The sequence below is a fragment of the Electrona antarctica genome, assembly GCF_951216825.1.
Source record: "Electrona antarctica genome assembly, chromosome: 12".
NCBI classification, from domain to species: domain Eukaryota; kingdom Metazoa; phylum Chordata; class Actinopteri; order Myctophiformes; family Myctophidae; genus Electrona; species Electrona antarctica.
In genome coordinates, this window is record NC_136793.1 from 50,481,658 (window position 1) to 50,504,010 (window position 22,353).

General features: G+C 44.6%; 1 pseudogene across 1 annotated transcript in view; it reads left to right on the forward strand.

Moving 5' to 3' along the window:
• LOC306934707 (sarcoplasmic/endoplasmic reticulum calcium ATPase 2-like) overlaps nt 1-20,746 on the forward strand; it is a 72,473-nt pseudogene extending 51,727 nt beyond the window's left edge. Inside the window, exons 11-22 of the transcript XR_013792550.1 lie at nt 1-19; nt 414-516; nt 988-1,119; nt 2,289-2,408; nt 5,176-5,394; nt 6,814-7,149; nt 7,855-8,075; nt 10,325-10,527; nt 12,734-12,819; nt 13,517-13,650; nt 16,580-16,697; nt 18,940-20,746. The exon at nt 1-19 is cut by the window's left edge and continues 70 nt beyond it. The product of XR_013792550.1 is annotated as a sarcoplasmic/endoplasmic reticulum calcium ATPase 2-like (transcript). The remainder of the gene's footprint in view (nt 20-413; nt 517-987; nt 1,120-2,288; nt 2,409-5,175; nt 5,395-6,813; nt 7,150-7,854; nt 8,076-10,324; nt 10,528-12,733; nt 12,820-13,516; nt 13,651-16,579; nt 16,698-18,939) is intronic.
• Nucleotides 20,747-22,353: the final 1,607 nt, after the last annotated feature.

Here is a 22,353-nt window from a genome sequence, read left to right on the forward strand (position 1 = left end):
ATGCCCCGGAGGGAGAAGTGTGAGTACCTCTTGACCGTGGACAATCCCACAGCTCCTCCTCCTGTGCGTTTCTTTGAATCCTGAGCATGTAAAAAAAAAAGGCTCTGTTTGGATCCACGTTCTTTTACACTCCCAAGAGTTAAATGAACCCATTTTGACCTGAGACCGGACTAAGGTTGGTGAGGGGTGCATTAAAACGACCGGACTAAGGTTGGTGAGGGGTGCGAGAGGGTTAAGGTTATGGTTTAGGTGTGCTGCCCCGTGGGAGTTTAGGGTTAGGGTGAGGGTTTGAGATAGGTTGTAGTAGGACTAATGACTGGTACTGCACCCGGTCTGACAAGAAACATTGGTGATTCTGAGTTGATAACATTACATACATATGTTGTTGATGCTCTGTACTTGTCCTTCCTCAGATACCACGATGGCAAACCTGTGAAGTCCTCCCAGTACGACGGTCTGGTGGAGCTGGCCACTATCTGTGCCCTCTGCAACGACTCCTCGTTGGACTTCAATGAGGTGGGGTTCCCCGGCATCGTCTCACCATTTAGGACTGAGACCGATTCTAAAAAATATCACTTCTAAATCCTAACGGTTTTCTGATAAACGCTATGTTTCTATGTCAGTGGTGCTCAACCTTTTTCATGTCAAGGACCCCCAGAATTATCTGTATTTGGCCGCCGACCCCCCCATCTGAAAATATGTAGTTCCAGGAACCCCCCCCCCCCCCCCCCCCCCCCCCCGGTTAAAGACGTTCACTCTGAAAGAATATATATTCAAAGATTTGCGCCACATTTTCACGAATTTTCAAAAATTGCAGACCTACTCGAGCTCGTAGGCAAGCTTGTAGATAGCTAAAGTATAACATAATGCTTTAAACACCAAAAGGGGTTCCCGTCCTGAATGGCGTAACAATTTGACTATGTAAATAAATATATGTACTTGTGGTGACGCTCAAGCTAATAATGCCATGTATCTCCTTGCACTCAGGCCAAGGGTGTGTATGAGAAGGTTGGCGAGGCTACGGAGACGGCGTTGACCTGCCTGGTGGAGAAGATGAATGCCTTCGACACGGACACCAACAACCTCTCCCAGATAGACAGGGCCAACGCATGCAACTCTGTGAGTAGACTGGAACCCACCTATGCTTCCTATGGCATAGGCAGCTCCTGGCAGGATCCGCCGGGGGGAGAAACTACACACAGCTGCACGTTATGAGACTAATTCATTATAGAGAGAGAGGAATGTGTGTACGTGTGTGCGTCAATTTAACAAAGGTGCAGACGATCAGAAATCAGCAGAGAGTGAGCGACGTTTGCGCTACTGTATGCCGTATTGAAGTGGACTCGGCCCCAGACTTTTTTTTTTTCTCTCTCCCTGGAAATAAAAACGCCTGGGTTTCCGAGGCTACGACTGTGAGTGACTGACAGCTAGCGTCTCACCTCGGAGCCGCTACATACTCATTCCTACACGGGTTGTGTTTATAACCACGCCCCTGGGCAAGTTAAGTTTACTGAGGTTAAGGTTAGGGGTAGGGTTAGGTTTAGGTATAGTTTTCTCGAGGTTAAGGTCAGGTTTCTGGTTTAAGGACTTCAGTGTTTTGTACCATACTATTGTATGAGTACCGAACAAAGAATGTTTGCGTTCGCCATCTTTGTTGAAGAAGAGTCTGGGCAATTATAGTATAGTTATTATAGTATAGTATAGTTTTACTGAGGTTAAGGTTAGGTTTCTGGTTTTTAATGCCCCTATAGTATATATACTATATAGGCCAATCACAGCGCGTCGACTGCACAACCCGTGTAGGCTTTGGTATGTCGCCTCTGAGCCTGGTTGGAGGGTGAAAGCTCTTCCCTCAGCAGCAGGTTCAGCAGGTGTTTTAGATTAGGTTTGATCTGAGAGTCCGGGGCGCCCGCTGGCCTAGCGGTCCAGGCGCATGCCACATATAGCCGGGCTCTGGCCTGACAGCGTGTCGCGTGTTCGAGTCCCGTTCATGACGACCTTTGCTGCATGTCTCTCCCCCCCCCCGTCTCTCTCTCCCTCTTTCTTCACTTGTATCTATCAATAAATAAAAGGCAAAAAGCCAAAAACTGATCTTAATTTTTTTTTTAAAAGACTTTGCTCCATGAATGGCAATCTGCTAAATGCCTAAATTGTAAATTGCTCCGAAGCTGACAAAGAGACCTCTAGGACAGTTCACAGCAGACAGTGGAAAGCATTTACAGATGACTGTGTACTGTACATTATGTCACGAGTTAGTAAAACAAAAAATGTCCATGTTGGTGAACCAGGTCATCAAGCAGCTGATGAAGAAGGAGTTCACCCTGGAGTTCTCCCGAGACCGGAAGTCCATGTCCGTCTACTGCACCCCCAACAAGTCACGATCCTCCATGGGCAAGATGTTTGTCAAGGTACGTCCGGCGTCTACTGCCAAACTGTCTACTCCCAAAGTAGGGAGTTCCAGGGTAGTCCCCGGCTAAATGATAGTTAGGAACCAAATGGACCCTTGTGGGACTGTAGCTCAGAGAATGTACAAATGGAACCGTTCCATAGCCTAATGCAGGTCCAACTGGTAAATGGTAAATGGTGCATTTATATAGCGCCTTTATCCAAGGCACTTTACATAGATTGTGCATTACATTCACCCATTCACACACACATTCATACACCGATTGCGGCGGAAGCCATGCAAGGTACCAACCAGCACATCAGGAGCAATTTGGGGTTCAGTGTCTTGCCCAAGGACACTTCGACATGTAGACAGGAGGAGCCGGGATTCGAACCGCCGACCCATGGATCATTGGACAACCTGCTCTACCTCCTGAGCCACAGTCGCCCCAACTGGGGTTGCTAGAAATGAAAATGGCTGAGAATCACTGCTAATACCTTACTACAAATCTTCTCTCTGGCATATCTTTTCAAATGGGGGGTCCGCAGGTTAATGAATGTAGATTTAGGGGTGCTTGACATGAAAAAGTTTGGGAAGCACTAGTCTACTGCACCCCGACATGTCTCGATCCTCCATGGGCAAGATGTTTGTCCCTAGGAAGCACTAGTCTACTGCACCCCGACATGTCTCGATCCTCCATGGGCAAGATGTTTGTCCCTAGGAAGCACTAGTCTACTGCACCCCGACATGTCTCGATCCTCCATGGGCAAGATGTTTGTCGAGGTCTGTCTAATGCACGCTAGTCTCGCGTTGCCAGACTGTTGCCTCTCGCACATTTTCAAACGCTTCCGTCACACAGTCTTGAGCAACGGAAGCACTGATCATGAGCAAGCGATAAAGCGGAAGAGAAGCCTCCTCCTCCCTGCTTCCGTTTCATTTTCACAGTCGCGCAAATTTATCCTAATATAAATCGAAGTCATCTAAGCCTAGCAGAAATGGACACATGGATATATGGCAGCTTTCTTGCACGGAGGTGTAGTTCCAGACTATAGAGCACCGAAGTCTGACGTCACTTTCAGGAGAGGGCACCAACACACAGGTTCATGTATTTTTTTATTTGCATTGTAATCTCCATAGGGGGATTTTAGGTCGCTTCATATAAGAACTGTGTTTGAAAAATAAACCGACCACCCCGGCCTTTCTGTCAGGGGAGTGGCTGTGAGTCGTTAATGATGTCCATTTATATTTGATACAGCCAGTTTCTGGAGAAAATGGAATTAATGTCGCCGCAAAAGCCTTGAAACTACATATGAAGGCAATGTCGCTGCTAATATACGTCACGCCCAGCTGTCAACACATTGCGTTCCTGAGATTCCTCGTAAGCTCAGCTGGTGGTGACTCGACTCGTACTAACCACGAAACATTAAATATCAATAAAATTAAAATAAACGTAATTAACATTCAGTTTCTGTTGTGCGACGGGCAGATGCAGCCACCCCCCCCTACCCGGAAATGTAGTCTCTGGGTTGTTTGACTCGTTTCTAACGCTTATTTTGTTACTCTTTGGGTATATTTGTACATTTCCACCTTCAGTCGATGCTTCATATCCATATGAGTGAAAAGGCCGGGGTGATCGGTTTATTTTTCAAACACAGTTCTTATATGAGGCGATCTAAAATCCCCCTATGGAGATTACAATGCAAATAAAAAGTACATGAACCTGTGGACTGACGGCCTCTACTGACAGTAGAGGGCAGTGACGTCAGGACTTCGGTGCTCTATAGAGATTGTGGAATAGTTGTCTGGCTACATGTCCCCGGCCAAAAACGTTGAGAACCCCTGCCATAGAGATACATACACGGGGGTTAACATACAAGAGATACGGCAGGCAATAAAACCATAACGGAATGTAAAACAAATACATAACTTACAGGCCTTTTAGCCAGTGTACCCTTTAATCCTGATGTAGAACGTGGACAGCTCACTGAGGGGCTTGAAAGCGCTGCGATGATACCGTTTGTCGATACATCCAGCCTTTTCATGAACTTAGGGGGCTCCATTTTCGTCACCGCTAAACCCCTTATCCCTAAACATCTTTGCCTTTTTTACTATTTTGAAAAACATTTTTGAATAGTTCAACTAGCCAGTCCACATTGACACGTTGTGAGCTTGTAGACTGGCCATTTTAACTATTCAAAAATGTTTTGCAAAATAGTAAAAAAAAGGCAAAGAAGTTTAGGGATAAGGGGTTTAGCGGTGACGAAAATGGAGCCCTAGATTTCTTAGGAGTGCTTTAAAAGTCCTCACTCCAGCAGTGACAAACATCTGGCTAGCACTGCCCCCTCTGGGTTGTTTAAGGATGTGCAACCTGCACATCAGGAGCAATTAGGGGTTCAGTGTCTTGCTCAAGGACACTTTGACGCTAACTCTGGGGGAGCCCGGGTTCGAACTGGCCACCTTGCGGTTACCATCCGGCCACTCTACCCCTGAGCCACCGCCGCAACAACTGTATATCTACTGTATATGTATCTGTTAATAATAGAATAATAATAGAAATTTGTTTACGGTTAAATCAAAGTTTGTGGGTATTTTACATTTACTTGTTTACCTGTTCATTGTATAATCTAAAGTTAAATGTTCTTTTAATTTATTGCATTTTAATTAATTAAGCTGAATTAAAAATGGTATTTTTCAAAAAATGTATTTGTTTATTTTGAATTCTAGAACTCATAGTAAATCATTACTGGGGGTCTCAATTTCCCCACCCCTCTCTTCTGCCGTGCGTACAGGGTGCACCAGAGGGTGTCATCGACCGGTGCACTCACGTCAGAGTGGGCAACACCAAAGTGCCACTCACCGTGGGCATCAAGGACAAGATCATGTCCGTGATCCGCGAGTACGGGACGGGGCGCGACACGCTGCGCTGCCTGGCCCTGGCCACACGGGACACCCCCCCCAACGTGGAGCACATGGTGCTCACCGACACCGCCAAGTTCGCCACATACGAGGTGAACTTTTCATTTTCATCGTGTAGCCCATTTATGTTACCATCTGTTGCTGTTTGATGTTATCTATGCTGCTGCATTGTCTGTAGGAAGCCAAACAAAAATAAGTTTTACTCTTATGTACCTGTGAGGTGTAGCAATAGAGTACAACCGTGAACCGGCTTAGCTCTTGGCCTTTGGACCACGAGTTCATGGGTTGGATCCCGGGGCACCGCCAACTCAGCGTTATGAGTAGCACGGATTGGTGCAGCTGCCAGCAAGTCGTGCGGGAAGTATACTGGGAGCTGATGGTAGGTGTGGCGCTCCACCTCAGCAATCCATCTCCCAGGGGTCTAGTGCATTGTAACGGGGATAGACTCCATCTCCCAGGGGTCTATAGGGCATTGTAACGGGGACAGACTCCATCTCCCAGGGGTCTAGTGCATTGTAACGGGGATAGACTCCATCTCCCAGGGGTCTATAGGGCATTGTATCGGGGATAGACTCCATCTCAAAGGGGTCTAGTGCATTGTAACGGGGATAGACTCCATCTCCCAGGGATCTAGTGCATTGTAACGGGGATAGACTCCATCTCCCAGGGATCTAGTGCATTGTAACGGGGATAGACTCCATCTCCCAGGGGTCTATAGTGCATTGTAACGGGTATAGACTCCATCTCCCAGGGATCTAGTGCATTGTAACGGGGATAGACTCCATCTCCCAGGGGTCTAGTGCATTGAAACGGGGATATACTCCATCTCCCAGGGGTCTATAGTGCATTGTAACGGGGATAGACTCCATCTCCCAGGGGTCTTTAGTGCATTGTAACGGGGATAGACTCCATCTCCCAGGGGTCTATAGTGCATTGTAACGGGGATAGACTCCATCTCCCAGGGATCTAGTGCATTGTAACGGGGATAGACTCCATCTCCCAGGGATCTAGTGCATTGTAACGGGGATAGACTCCATCTCCCAGGGATCTAGTGCATTGTAACGGGGATAGACTCCATCTCCCAGGGGTCTATAGTGCATTGTAACGGGGATAGACTCCATCTCCCAGGGGTCTATAGTGCATTGTAACGGGGATAGACTCCATCTCCCAGGGGTCTATAGTGCATTGTAACGGGGATAGACTCCATCTCCCAGGGGTCTATAGTGCATTGTAACAGGGATAGACCACCGTGTGTTAGCGGCTGATACAGACTCCCGACCTACCTCTTGAACCTTGAAAAAAAGTTCTATAAAAGGCTATGATAAATCCCAAAGTTAACTATTATATTAGCCAACAGGCTAAAGAAAAGGTACTGGCAAGCTAGATGTTCATATGCCAGACTGACTGGCACAAGAAAACCGCTCTACCAGTAACAGCCGGAATATTCTTCCATCAAATGTTTGGTGACTTTTTGCACTGTGATTAAATTCTTCCCTCCTCCTCCGGTCCAGTCGGACCTGACGTTCGTGGGCTGCGTGGGCATGCTGGACCCCCCGAGGCAGGAGGTGGCGGCCGCCATTGAGCTGTGCCGCCAGGCGGGCATCCGCGTCATCATGATCACGGGGGACAACAAGGGCACGGCGGTGGCCATCTGCCGACGCATCGGCATCCTCAGCGAGGACGACGACGCCGACAGCATGGCCTTCACCGGCCGCGAGTTCGACGACCTGTCGCCCAGCGCCCAGCGCGAGGCCGTCATCAACGGACGCTGCTTCGCCCGCGTCGAGCCATCCCACAAGTCCAAGATCGTCGAGATCCTGCAGCGTTTGGACGAAATCACGGCGATGGTAAAAAAAAAAAATCCATCTGCCAACATTGTTTAGTTGACTTGATTTCATCGTGTTTTTATTGCTTTTGATTCTTGTCTTCTAATTGTTTCTTCTCCTAATGAAGTTGTCCTTTTCTATGTTCTCTGCCCTGGCCCCCACACATGTAAAGGGTCTTTGAGTCATTATGAAAAGCACTATATAAATATCCCAGATATTATTATTATTATTATGGATAGTTGGATAATGAATAGTTATATTTGATCCAGTGTATTGGTAAATGCGTTATACTTTTAGATGTTATCTTTGTTGAGAATATATATTATATATCAATTCTAGGGATTTTTCACACAACATTTGAACATTGAAGTAAAGTGATTTCAGCTTTGCATTTGCTTTACGATGCTTAAAAAAACCCCTCAAAATGCCACAAACATGGAAAAGGCGAGGTATTATTACTAGCCCTTACCCGTTGTGAGATATTGCCCCCCCCCCCCCCCCCCCCCCCCCCTTGTGGCCGCGGTGGGTACCGCGCCCTGGGTGCGTTTTAATTCACTAATAAATTCATTATTATTTTATAATTTGTTAAATTGGAAAAAGGGCTTCGTTAAGACCTCCATATTACCGCCAAATACATATGATTCTGGGGGGTCAAGGCATTTTGTAGAATCGTCCTCGGGTCTAAAAATGGGTTAATATCGTCTCGTCTCATTTTCCCATCGGCAGACGGGCGACGGCGTGAACGACGCCCCGGCGCTGAAGAAGGCGGAGATCGGCATCGCCATGGGCTCCGGCACGGCCGTGGCCAAGTCGGCCTCGGAGATGGTCCTCGCCGACGACAACTTCTCCTCCATCGTGGCGGCCGTGGAGGAAGGCCGCGCCATCTACAACAACATGAAGCAGTTCATCCGATACCTCATCTCCTCCAACGTGGGAGAGGTCGTGTGGTGAGTCTTCTCACACAGCAGTGGTTCCCACAACTTTTTCCTTTTAACCCATTCAGGCCTGACGTCGAAATTTAATTTTTTTTTTTCCTAAATCATGACAATTTTCGGAAAGATTTGAGGCACATTTTAACGATTTTTCAAAAATAGCAGACCTACAAGTTCATAGCGCGCCACTCGGTGGCGCGCTATGAGCTTGTAGATCTGCTATTTTTCAATAGCTAAATTATAGCAATGTTTAAAACACCAAAACGGGTTCCCGCCCCAAAATGGGTTAATGGTTAATGTGGTTAAACGCTAACGTGACATGGATGCGTTCCAGGTCTCAATGGATTAAGGACCCCCCCCCCAAAAAATCAACATTTATTAGGCCACGGACCCCCCCTCCCCCAATTTGAAAACGTATGCCAGTGATAATGGAGGATTTTTACGGCTCTAGCAGTGATTCCGAAACACATGAATTCCATGGACCCTCCCCCCAGTTTCACACGCATTATTGCTATGGACACCCGATTTAATGGCATTTCTATCTCTGGTACCCGATTTATATTGTAAAACCAATGTTAATTTAACTCTGAGAGTGTACAAATGGAACCAATTGGTTCCATTTGTACACTCTCAGAGTTACAGACCCATAAGGATCCATTTGGTTCCATTTGTACACTCTCAGAGACAGAGTTACAGACCCATAAGTGTCCATTTGGTTCCTAACTATCCATTTAGCTGGGGACCCCCTGGAACTCCCTCAAGGACCCCTGGGGGGTCCCCGGACCCCACTTTGGGAACCACTGGTCTACTCTACACTAGAACACGAAGCAGTTAATTAGCGGCAGTGGATCAGCGGTAGAGTGGCCGGTAGAGCAGCCAGAAGGGAACCGTGAGGTTCCCCGGTTCGATCCCTGTGGGCTCCCGCCAGAGTTGGTGTCCAAGCTCCAAAGTGTCCTTGAGCAAGACGCTGAAGCCCTAATTGCTCCTGATGTGCAGCAGGTTGGTGTGCCTTGCATTGGTTTCCCCCGCCATCGGTGCTTGAATGGGTGGATGTCATGCACAATCTATGTAAAGCGCCTTAACCCATTCAGGCCTGACGTCGAAATTAAAAAAAAAAAAAGTTTTCTAAATCATGACAATTTTCGGAAAGATTTGAGGCACATTTTAACGATTTTTCAAAAATAGCAGACCTACAAGTTCATAGCGCGCCACTCGGTGGCGCGCTATGAGCTTGTAGATCTGCTATTTTTCAATAGCTAAATTATAACAATGTTTAAAACACTAAAAGGGGTTCCCGCCCCAAAATGGGTTAATGGTTAATGTGGTTAAACGCTAACGTGACATGGATGCGTTCCAGGTCTCAATGGGTTAAAATGCACCATTTACCATTCATACCTCGGGCTCCATCTTGTGCCACCCTTATCCCGAAACTTATTTGCCTTTTTCTTTTTCTTTTTTTACTATTTTGAAAATCATTTTAAAATAGTTCAAACTAGCCGATCTACATCTACACGTTGTGAGCTTGTAGATCAGCTATTTGAACTATTTTAAAAGGGTTTTTCTTTTAAACCATTCTGGGCGGGAACCCCTGTTGGTGTTTTAAGCATTATGTTATGCTTTAGCTATTGACAAATAGCAGATCTACAAGCTCATAGCGCGGCACCGAGTGGCACGCTACGAGCTTGTAGGTCTGCTATTTTTGAAAAATCTTGAAAATGTGGCGCAAATCTTTGAATATATATATTCGTTTTTAAGTCAAATCTTTGCTTCTGGGGGGGTCCCTGGAACAACATATTTTCAGATGGGGGTCGGAGGCCAATTACAATACATTTTTGGGGTCCTTGACATGAAATATTGAGCACCACTGACCTAGAAACATGAGGTTTTCAGAAAACTGGAGGATTTAGAAGAATTTTTTTTTAATTTCTACGTCAGGCCTCCCCCACACGGAGTTGCACCACTCAGTTCACACGGTTGTGTGTGGGTTTTTTTCTTTTTTTTAGAACACTCACTGTAATGTGTTCCAATGACTCTCAATGTCCACACACGTGTACAAGTAGTAGTAGTAGTTTACTGTACGCTTTAGGCAGGTAACAAGTAGTAACAACAACACAGCAGCATGTACCGGTAGATATATATATCACGACAGGTCCCGTACGATCTGCTTTACGGCAGTGTCGTAGCGTTCCCTTAAAGGTGCAACAGCATATGTACATATATTCCATATATGACACTCACAAGTCTCTCTCTCTCTCTCTTTGTAGTATCTTCCTGACGGCTGCTCTGGGCTTCCCTGAGGCTCTGATCCCAGTTCAGCTGCTGTGGGTCAACCTGGTGACCGACGGGCTCCCCGCCACTGCCCTGGGCTTCAACCCTCCTGACCTGGACATCATGGACAAGCCCCCACGCAACGCCAAGGAGCCGCTCATCTCTGGCTGGCTCTTCTTCAGATACCTGGCTATCGGGGGTGAGTTACAACAAAAAGACAAAAAAAAAACAATGTATACTCCTACTGTATTTCAAAACAGTTTGTGGACCAATAGTTATGATACAAAAAGGCCCCAAATTATTCACATGGAATGAATAAAATGATAAAATAATATGAAGAATATACTGTATACAGGACTGGGCCGTGGCTCAGCGGTCCAGGCACCTTGGCTGGTGAGCCAGCTTTACAGTGTGTTGCGGGTTCGTGTCCCGATCCCGACGAACTTTGCGGCGTGTCTCTCTCTCCCCTTTCCTGTCTAGTTACCCACTGTCACCTGTCAAATAAAGGCAAGAAAGCCCCAAAAAATATCTAAATAAAAATAAAAAAGAATACTGTATACAATCCAGAAGTCGAAATTAGTGGAAGAAAATCCTAAAGCATACAGTTTTAACACAATCAGTGCCGGAAGTCCTTCAAAATAGGAGCTCTGGGGTGCCGGAAAGACATGGCCGCTTTTACTCGGAAACCCACGACCCGGAAACAATCCACAAAAAAAAGTTTACTTTACATAGCTAGCTTACATTGTGATCGTTTAAATTTATACGATATATGATCCAAAAAGCGTTCATATTTTGCGGGGAGAGACGGATGAGGAGCAGAAATGAAGCGCCAGTATATCGATCCGTTCAACACCATGGAGAGCGCCCTGGATTAGGAGAGACGAGTCATTCTTGGGACCCCTAGGACGTGTGGCGACGTCCTACGGACGGAAACGGTTAAAGTAAAAATTAGACAAAAAGTGAAGTCAGTGGCACCTAAGACTGGTAATCTGACGGCGTGTTCGAATCCCGATCCCGACGACCCTATAAATAGGCCCTATAAATATTTTAGATATTTTTCGGCCTTTTTCTGCCTTTTATTAACACCCCAATCGCCCAGGACGAAGTTCACCGTCCTTTCTATTAGTAACGCCCGACGCCCCAAGACGAAGTTTTATCCAAAAGACGAATTATATTGATATGAAATATGGATCGCATCGCTCCACAGCCTGGGAGCGCTCCTCGAGGTTGCGCAACAGTGAGACGTCATCGAAAATGTCCCCCCCCCCCCTGTTTAGCCGACGACAACGGAAATCTTAAAACGTTAATATACTCGCGATCTAAATCGTCCCGTCCAATTCTAAGAAAAGATCATGAGTCGCGATAGATTTAATCTTACCTCGCGTTGTTGTCGATCGTGTTGAGAGTGTTGAGAGCAATGAAAGTGTTTTGGCTGCATTTCGCTGCTACAGCAGCATCCGGTCCGTCGGTAAAAGTGCTCCGTTGCTATAAATCGATTGGGCGCTATAATTGAATGGATTAAATAACCCCGGGCAATTAGAGTGTTAATAGATTGAAGTCAGAGAGTGCAGTCAAATAAAGTGACCGAGTCCTCGGTGGCTTAGATTAGAACAACATTAATTGTGCCACTGTGTGACTACGTCGGAATGTCATGACGTCAGTAACATACCAGGATATGGTAAATTCTATTCTGGGTTTGCGTTACACCATACACTGGAATTCCACTTTTGCTTTCTGACAATGTTCTGTGGATTGTCTATGTGGCGTGGAGCAAATTATGAGCAAAAAAAGGGGCGAAGCCAGCAAAGAGTGGTGTGGAAAAGATGAAAAGACGTATTTGCTGAGGTTTTCAGCGAGACAAAGCGGCAACCAATGAGAAGCCTCCCTGTGGTGTGATTCCAAATCATATCTATATGACCTTGGTTGTGTGTATGCCTAGTTGTGTGTATGCCTAATATATTGACAATTTCGTCAACAAATAAAAACAAGTGGACAAGAGATCCAGTATAAGTCATTTTACACTTGGTTGCATGCTGAAAATATCCCGATCTACAAGCTCACGACGTGTCGCAGCGCGACACGTCGTGAGCTTGTAGATCGGCCATTTTCAGCAAGTGTAAAATCAGCCATTACGACGGCATCAAGGCCCCGCCAAAATGCATTTTAGTCGACTAAATCAACCGTAGATTCAGTCGACTAAAATTGCATGACATTTAGTCGACTAAAACTAAAATGTGACTAGAACTAAATGAAGTTTCATTCCAAGGGGGACTGTATGACCATCTAACTATAAAATAGAAATTTGCTGCCAAAAGCAACAGTGTTATGCTAATCGCCTGTCTCTCTCTCTCTCTCTCTCTCTCTCCCTCTCTCTCTCTCTCTCTCTCTCTCTCTGTGCCCCCAAGGCTACGTGGGTGCTGCCACCGTGGGAGCCGCAGCCTGGTGGTTCACGGTGTCCGAGGACGGCCCTCAGATCACCCTGTACCAGCTGGTGAGTCTGCCTGTTTGTCAGTGAGGTGACAGGCCTCCCTGGGGCCATTCTCTGTGCTCTGTACGCCCTCTGTGTGCTCCGACTCCCCTGTCAGAAAGTGCCAGGAGCGGGCCTGGGCCCGTGGCTCAGTGGTCCGGGCACCTTGGCTGGTAATCCAGTCTGGGCAGTGTGCCACGGGTTCGACTCCCGATCCCGACGGCCTTTACTGCATGTCACCCCCCCCCCCCCACACACATCTATCTCCCCATGTCCTGTCAGCCTACTGTCTGTCCCTCCATAAAATATATATAAAATAAAGGCCAAAGCCAAAAAAAAAAAAAGTGCCAGGAGAACCTTGTGGGGAGAATTTTAAAGCAGTCTTTTCAATCCTTATAGGTCACATATATATATATATATATATATATATGTTTCCCCCAAAACGGTGGGACTCGCGACCCATTTGTGGGCCACAGACAGATAAAATGATTTTTTTTCCTAAGTAATTTCTTGAATAAATAAATGAAAAATCTAAGAAATTCCATATTAGTTTAAGAAGTAGCTAAAATAGACTATCTACAAGCTACTGTATAGTGAACTGCTCTAGGTTATAGCAAACGACTGGCTAAATCAGGCTGAAGTTGTGACGTCATAATAAGAGAGATACTGTGCCTCGCTGTAAACTAATTGAAGCTTTGAACTGTTTTGCCCTCCCTTTTAGAGCCACTTCCTCCAGTGTTCTGCAGATAACCCAGAGTTTGAGGGCCTGGACTGCTCTGTGTTCGAGTCACCGTACCCCATGACCATGGCTCTGTCCGTGCTGGTCACCATCGAGATGTGCAACGCTCTTAACAGGCGAGTTCCTTACAGACCGAGTTAGAACAAGTTCCTTACAGACAGAGTTAGAACGAGTTCCTTACAGACAGAGTTAGAACGAGTTCCTTACAGACAGAGTTAGAACGAGTTCCTTACAGACAGAGTTAGAACGAGTTCCTTACAGACAGAGTTAGAACGAGTTCCTTACAGACAGAGTTAGAACGAGTTCCTTACAGACAGAGTTAGAACGAGTTCCTTACAGACAGAGTTAGAACGAGTTCCTTACAGACAGAGTTAGAACAAGTTCCTTACAGACCGAGTTAGAACAAGTTCCTTACAGACAGAGTTAGAACAAGTTCCTTACAGACCGAGTTAGAACAAGTTCCTTACAGACCGAGTTAGAACGAGTTCCTTACAGACAGAGTTAGAACGAGTTCCTTACAGACAGAGTTAGAACAAGTTCCTTACAGACAGAGTTAGAACGAGTTCCTTACAGACAGAGTTAGAACAAGTTCCTTACAGACCGAGTTAGAACGAGTTCCTTACAGACAGAGTTAGAACAAGTTCCTTACAGACCGAGTTAGAACGAGTTCCTTACAGACCGAGTTAGAACGAGTTCCTTACAGACAGAGTTAGAACAAGTTCCTTACAGACCGAGTTAGAACGAGTTCCTTACAGACCGAGTTAGAACAAGTTCCTTACAGACAGAGTTAGAACGAGTTCCTTACAGACAGAGTTAGAACGAGTTCCTTACAGACAGAGTTAGAACGAGTTCCTTACAGACAGAGTTAGAACGAGTTCCTTACAGACAGAGTTAGAACGAGTTCCTTACAGACAGAGTTAGAACGAGTTCCTTACAGACAGAGTTAGAACAAGTTCCTTACAGACCGAGTTAGAACAAGTTCCTTACAGACCGAGTTAGAACAAGTTCCTTACAGACAGAGTTAGAACAAGTTCCTTACAGACCGAGTTAGAACAAGTTCCTTACAGACCGAGTTAGAACAAGTTCCTTACAGACAGAGTTAGAACGAGTTCCTTACAGACAGAGTTAGAACGAGTTCCTTACAGACAGAGTTAGAACAAGTTCCTTACAGACCGAGTTAGAACGAGTTCCTTACAGACAGAGTTAGAACAAGTTCCTTACAGACAGAGTTAGAACGAGTTCCTTACAGACAGAGTTAGAACGAGTTCCTTACAGACAGAGTTAGAACGAGTTCCTTACAGACAGAGTTAGAACAAGTTCCTTACAGACAGAGTTAGAACGAGTTCCTTACAGACAGAGTTAGAACGAGTTCCTTACAGACAGAATTAGAACAAGTTCCTTACAGACAGAGTTAGAACGAGTTCCTTACAGACAGAGTTAGAACGAGTTCCTTACAGACAGAGTTAGAACAAGTTCCTTACAGACAGAGTTAGAACGAGTTCCTTACAGACAGAGTTAGAACAAGTTCCTTACAGACAGAATTAGAACAAGTTCCTTACAGACAGAGTTAGAACGAGTTCCTTACAGACAGAGTTAGAACGAGTTCCTTACAGACAGAGTTAGAACAAGTTCCTTACAGACAGAGTTAGAACAAGTTCCTTACAGACAGAGTTAGAACAAGTTCCTTACAGATGGGGGGGGGGGAAGAACAAGCAATCCTGTTGGATCGTGTGTCGTTGCTGTCGACACTGTGTGTCTAATACCGTTGCTTTTATATTATTATTTTAAAAACATGTAGAAATAGTGATAGCCAATCTACAAGCTCACTGCTAATTTCCACTACTTCTGTGCAACATTCTTATATGATGAAGTAGGGCGTCAATTTACGAAAAATAATAAAAATGAGATAATGGAGATGCAAGGTTTCATACATCATGTGACTTAATGAATGTTTTGCTCTCGTTATTTAATAAACGCGTTTTAACGAAATGACCAAACATTTGCTACATGGCGCATCGAGAAATGTGGCCAAACATTATACTCTTATTTCAGTTTCACACTAAGTGTATGTGTGGTAGCTCACCGTTACTAACTGAATACTGAGAACACACCCATACATAATGAGAATGTCGTCATGCTGGAGAAACTGAGCAGCTTACCAACTTAATTATGAATATGCTGCCTGCATGTGGTTCCATAGTCCTTCTATCCCACCCACTGACGTCAAAATTAAAAAAAAATAAGTCTTCTAAATTCTGACAGTTTTCTGAAATACCTCCTGTATTTCAGAAAATACCCCGAAGCAAAGATTTGAGTTTAAAACGTTCGCTCTGAAAGAATATACATTCCAAGATTTGAGCCACATTTTCACGATTTTTCAAAAGTAGCAGACCTACAAGCTTGTTTAAAACACCAAAAGGGCTTCCCGGCCAAAATGGGTTAACTTCTAACCATGTGCTTCCATATCGTCTCTCTCTCTCCCGCACCCACAGTCTGTCAGAGGAACCAGTCCCTATCTTAACAGGTTGTGAGCCCAAGACGTCCACAGACGTCCTGGGAAATCCCGCTATGTAGTGCCCAAGACGTCTGTGGACGTCTTAGCAAAAATAAATGTCCAAAGAAATGAATGTAAAAAGTGGGCACCCTGGGTTACTATTTTGACAGTGTTGTGTGGGCACACAATGTGTTAACTTCTAACCATGTGCTTCCATATGGTCTCTCTCTCTCCCACCCACAGTCTGTCAGAGAACCAGTCCCTATCTTAACTTCTAACCATGTGCTTCCATATGGTCTCTCTCTCTCTCCCACCCCACAGTCTGTCAGAGAACCAGTCCCTATCTTAACTTCTAACCATGTGCTTCCATATGGTCTCTCTCTCTCCCACCCCACAGTCTGTCAGAGAACCAGTCCCTATCTTAACTTCTAACCATGTGCTTCCATATGGTCTCTCTCTCTCCCACCCCACAGTCTGTCAGAGAACCAGTCCCTATCTTAACTTCTAACCATGTGCTTCCATATGGTCTCTCTCTCTCTCCCACCCCACAGTCTGTCGGAGAACCAGTCCCTCCTGCGCATGCCTCCATGGGATAACGTGTGGCTGCTGGGAGCTATCTGTCTCTCCATGTCGCTGCACTTCCTCATCCTCTATGTGGAGCCTCTGCCTGTAAGTAGCCTATAGTCTGGGAAGAATTCCTTTTTTGTTTGGGTTTATATGATCCGGTCGGGGTAGCAGATGGTAACTTACCTAAATATGAAACCACAAACTGGAATAAGATCCGGTTTGTGGAACAGGAATAGGATCACTGCGATTTAGAAACACAGACCAGGCTTTCCTCCCAGGCGGAAAGCCTGGTGACGCGAGGTTAGCTGGATGTTCTAAAAGGAAATGTTGGTTTCGTTGTTAAACACAATCAACGCCGGGATTTCTTTCAAAATAGGAGCTCGGGGTGCCAGGTAGATATGACAGCTTTTACTCTGAAATCCCCCCCCTTCCGTTCCGTACAAAAAGCGGGAGGCATAATGTTGCTTGCTTACCTCGGCGATGATTACGATAACGTCTCTCTAGAAGCGTTAATATTCTAAACGAGGGCCATGTTGAAGTCAGGAATGAAGACAGAAGTATGTGCCCGTCTGGACAAAACCACGGAGAGCTCCCTAGATTAGGAGCTACGAGCCTTTCTTTCTGAGCCGTAAACAAGGAAGTGAACGGCAGGGTGCATTAGGGCATTCACTTCTAGTCATTTTTACTAGTTGACTAGTTGCCTAGTTTACTAGTCGACTAGTTGTTTAACTACCTATTATGTAAAAAATAAAATACATTTAAAAAATAAACATTTTTTTTTTATATACATATTCGTACATTGAAAAACTGTGTACATGGTGACTATAACTATAATCTACCTGATCTTGAGGCCTACAAAATGGGGGAAAAAATAAAAAATACCAACAAGGTCGACTAGTGGAGTTGCTTAATGCCCTAGCATGCATGCGCAAAACAGCAGGAAGTATGGTGCAGAAGGAGAGGCCAACCCAAAAAAAAGAAAGAAAGATCCTGAGGAAGGTCTCACGACCGAAACGTTGCTCTCCTACATAAAACATAATTTTGAACCAGCAAGTGGCAGTGTGCGGGTCTATAGAGCGTCGCAGTCCCGCCCCCTACCATGGACCAGGAAATGAATCCCAATGCATTTTTCCCATAGACATATAAAAAAGTATTTATTTAAAGACGTTTACGCCGCGGACAAAGCCAACTCGAGTCGTGACAACTCATGACAACACAAACAATATTTTGGACCAAACAAATAATTACAAAGAAGAAAAACAACAAAAAAAGTGTTGTAACCTGCCGTTTTTTTCTTCTTTCTAATTATTTGTTCGGCCCAAAATTTTTTGTTTGTTGTCATGATTTGTCACGACTCGAGTTGGCTTTGTCCGCGGCGTAAACGTCTTTAAATAAATACTTTCTGAAATGTCTATGAGGAAAATGAACGGAGAATCATTTCCTGGGCCCTGGTAGGGGGCGGGACTGCAACGCTCTATAGAGGGTATGCGCATGCATAAAGTGAGTGGCAAATCGAGTGGCAAAGTGAGTTTAATGTATTTTAACGTAGTTTAATATGATCTGACTTTTCTGTTTGAATGTGTATGGGCTGTCGAAGCCAGCAAGTAGTGTTTTTGCCACTCAGTGGTAGGCGTTCCCGCATAACTTCCGGGTATGATGATGATGATGATGATGTCACACGCCTACCCTCTATTCTCTCCTACTTAACAGTTTGACTCCATAAAACGCGTTACCCGCTATTTAATCAAATATTCTATGCTGCCGAGATTGTTTTAGTACCTTTAGAGCATACGCTGAAGTATTTGGGCTTTTGATCCGTGAAAACCCGGCGAAAAATAGTCTGTCCGTTTGTTATGTTCGGCAACACCAGCGGCCATGATGGTGCGCCACAAGATCCGCCTCCAAGAGGCATTGTAGTCCAAACAACAACCCCCCCCCCCCCCCCCCCCGTCCACTTACATTGAGTTCAATTTCCCAGAAGCCCTAGCAACCCAGATGATGACTTGATTTCCGGTTTCGTCATCATAACGTGACGGCCTCGTCATCAGGTCCCAGATAAATCCGCTGTTTCTTTTTAATTATTTTAAAACGGCGAATTAAACGCATTAAACAAATGTCGGGTATAGCGTTTTACGCGCGGTGGAACACTGGATTAAACAATTGGCGGCCGTCAAACTGTTAATCACCTTCGCACCTGCTTGGAACGGGAACCGGGTGTGCGGAAGTCTCCCCTTCACTAGCAATCAGCATCAATCAGCATGCGCAAAGCCTTGTCTTTTTTTAGATTCCAAAATATCACGTTAAATTGCATCCCGTTTCCCCCTCCCCTCCCCTCCCCCCCCAGGTCATCTTCCAGATCACGCCCCTGGACACCACCCAGTGGGTGATGGTGCTGAAGATCTCGCTGCCCGTCATCCTGCTGGACGAGGTGCTGAAGTTCGCGGCGCGGAACTACCTGGAAGCCGGTAAACAGCCGGACAGGCCCGCGGCGATGGCCGCCGGCCGCAAGCCGGGCCAGTGCTCCCTGTCTGCATGCACGGAGGGCATCTCCTGGCCCTTTGTGGCCGTCACGCTGCCTCTGCTGGTGTGGATCTACAGCACTGACACTAACGCCACCGCCATGTTCTGGTCCTGACTGACTGACTGACTCCAGTACTACTACTGCTATTATTATTATTATTATTGTTACTACTACTACTACTACTACTACCACCACCACCACCACCACCCTCCTCCTCCTCCCTGTGCACCCGGTATGGAGTGGATATTAACATGTGTACACCCGAACAAACACGCGTAAAACCTGTTCATTAACTCTTAGAACGCCAGCTAGTTGTCGCGGGGAGTCAATCTTCGCACATCACATCACCTACCCGTGTCAACAGACAGATGTGATCAATGTTGGTTATTTTATATATATATATATATATATATATATCGAGGACATTTTTTTATCACCATTCCATTCCATTTCCTCTTATATTTGTTTATATTCTAGTTTATTTTATTTTTTATTTTTTTGTGTACATAGCAGGGCATACCGTAATATTATAATAATGGCTTGTGGTCTGTCGTGTGTCTTGATTTCATATTTGAGCTTCTTCTGTTTTGAATCCACCCATTTTGAACGGGCGTATAGAGGCCAGCTATGTAGGCACCATCTATTGATCTGTACAGAGAAACTATTTTATGAAGACATTAACATTTTTGTAATTTTTTGGAAGCGTCCTGGGGACAGGAATTTTGACCGTGCAGCTGTGTGGGGACATGAATTTTGTTAGTGCAGACGATGCTATCAATAATAATAATAATAATAATAATAAGAGCCTATAGTATACATTTAACCTCGGATTAAAATCCAGAGAGAGACGTGGATATATTTTGCCCTATCATGAGCACCACTTTTTTTCTAGAACATCATTTCTCTCAGTCTTCATTCATTACTTTCTGCATCAAAGCCTAATTCATTTATTTAAATCGGTTATTTTCGGAGATCGACACTGTTGTGTAACAAAGTATAAATTAGGCTTTTGGCAGAGCACGGCTACCTCTATGCTGTTGACATGACCGTCACGACCCATTTGTCTCGGCAAACCTAGCATCAATAAATACTGTCATTTTGAGTGTTGAGGTAGGGAACACCTATCATAAAGACTGTCATTTTGAGTGTTGAGGTAGGGAACACCTATCATAAAGACTGTCATTTTGAGTGTTGAGGTAGGGAACACCTATCATAAAGACTGTCATATTGAGTGTTGAGGTATGCACAGATTTGCTTTCACAGTAGACACACGGCCTCTAAAACCCTCATATATGCCTTCAAATTGTTATTTAAAAAAAGAGAAAAACATTTTTATGTTAAATGTTTGTCATGTTTCTTGTTCTTGAGGAGGGACGAGTGGGCAAAGATGTTACCTTCGTTTAAATTCAAAGCAATTTGTTCTTCTCCTTGTTTTAATATAGACAAATCTTTTTTTTGTTAAAACTTGTTTACTTGAACAGCAACACATTCTGTCTCGTTTCCTTCACAGGTTCACTTTTCTAGGATATTAAGTCTCAATTTACAGTCTTAATCTTAAGTCTTAATTAGAAATTTAATTTATAATTTATATATAATGTGCACATACTGTACTTGAATATGTTTAAACAAAGCACCAAGAAGCTGATGATCTTATCGGCTGAGTGAGTGAGCACACAAAGGACTCCCTGTTTGGTAACGTACAACCTAATGGGATATTTCTTTGCCACAAAATGCTGACCGTACTACTCTGAAAGGCTTAACTCTGATTGGTCGGTGGAAGAGTCTTGTATATCTGTACATAGCACACAAAGCAGAGTATCTCTATGTATAGAATTTCTTTTTTTGGTTTGTTTTTCAAAAATGCTCTGTACATTTAGTTTACTCAAAGTGTGTCCTTTTAAAATGAAATAAGAAATGTTTAGGCTTAGGTATAGGTACTAGACATCCCCTTGCATGTCCGCTCAAACATAATACCAAGGCCAGTGAGTCTTAAAACTATTTGTTTTCCCCCCCCTTCCAACGCCTTCCACCTGTTTGCCAACGGAGTGAGTACCCGCCACCTTGCATGCCCACCAGTGTGCTTGTCTCATCTTTACACGGTTGCCACACAACAAGCTTTTGCAGCTTTGTCATTGCTCCTGCTAATCTGCTAAATCTGATCTCATATTATAGCCTTATCCCATTTTGGGGCGGGAACCCCATTTGGTGTTTTAAACATTTAGGTTATAATTTAGCTATTGAAAAATAGCAGATCTACAAGCTCATAGCGCGCCACCGAGTGGCGCGCTACGAGCTTGTAGGTCTGCTATTTAGGCCTGACCCATTTGGCGTCAGGCCTAAATGGGTTATTATGAGAGCAGTTAGGATATCTTGGTTTGGTCTTTCAACATTCTTTTGTTGTATGTAAGTATGAGCGTTATATCAGCTGTAGTGTCCCTGATTACGTGATTAGAGACCATTAACTGTAACATAGAGGGAATTATTTGGTTTTGGGTTTTTTTTTTTTGTCTTCAATGTCACCAAGTGCCAGTTAAACGGTGTGTAGAATTATAGTTGGGTAAAGTTAGCTTAAGTTGTGGCAAATCTGGGAAAAAAAATGCTTACCACTAGCTTTCTTCACAGATGTGTTCATGAAGGTGTCTACTATCACAGAAAAATGTGTTCCAACCCAACTCCCTTGGGAAACTTTGTGGCAGCTGCTGAAAGTTGGGGTACCATTATCAACCAATATAAGGCAAAACATGCCAAATTTCATTATACTTTAAGTAGCATGTGACATGTCAAACTAGGGGGTTTTCATGATGCTGAATCCATTCCAAGCATTAGTTTTGCACGAAAATACTCCTTGGGCTAAATTCGGCCATAGCCACTTGCCACTTGGGTTGGAACACATGTTTCTGTGATAGTAGACACCTTTATGAACACATCTGTGAAGAAAGCTAGTGGTAAGCATTTTGTTCCCAGATTTGCCACAACTTAAGGTAACTTTACCTAACTATTAGGGGCCTGGCAGAGTTAGTACCAGGTAGTTGTATGTGATTGTACTGTGGAGAGGCCATGTTGGCAGCAAGCATTGGCAACTGGCAGATAATACATAACATTATTTGAACATCTTTGGGGTTTTTTTGTGTGTTGCAAATTAAACGATTTCTGCTTGCATGTGGCATGGCCTTAAAACGTTACCTTTTGCTTCATATGAATCAAAGCAATATTATATCTTAAATGATTTGATGCTCA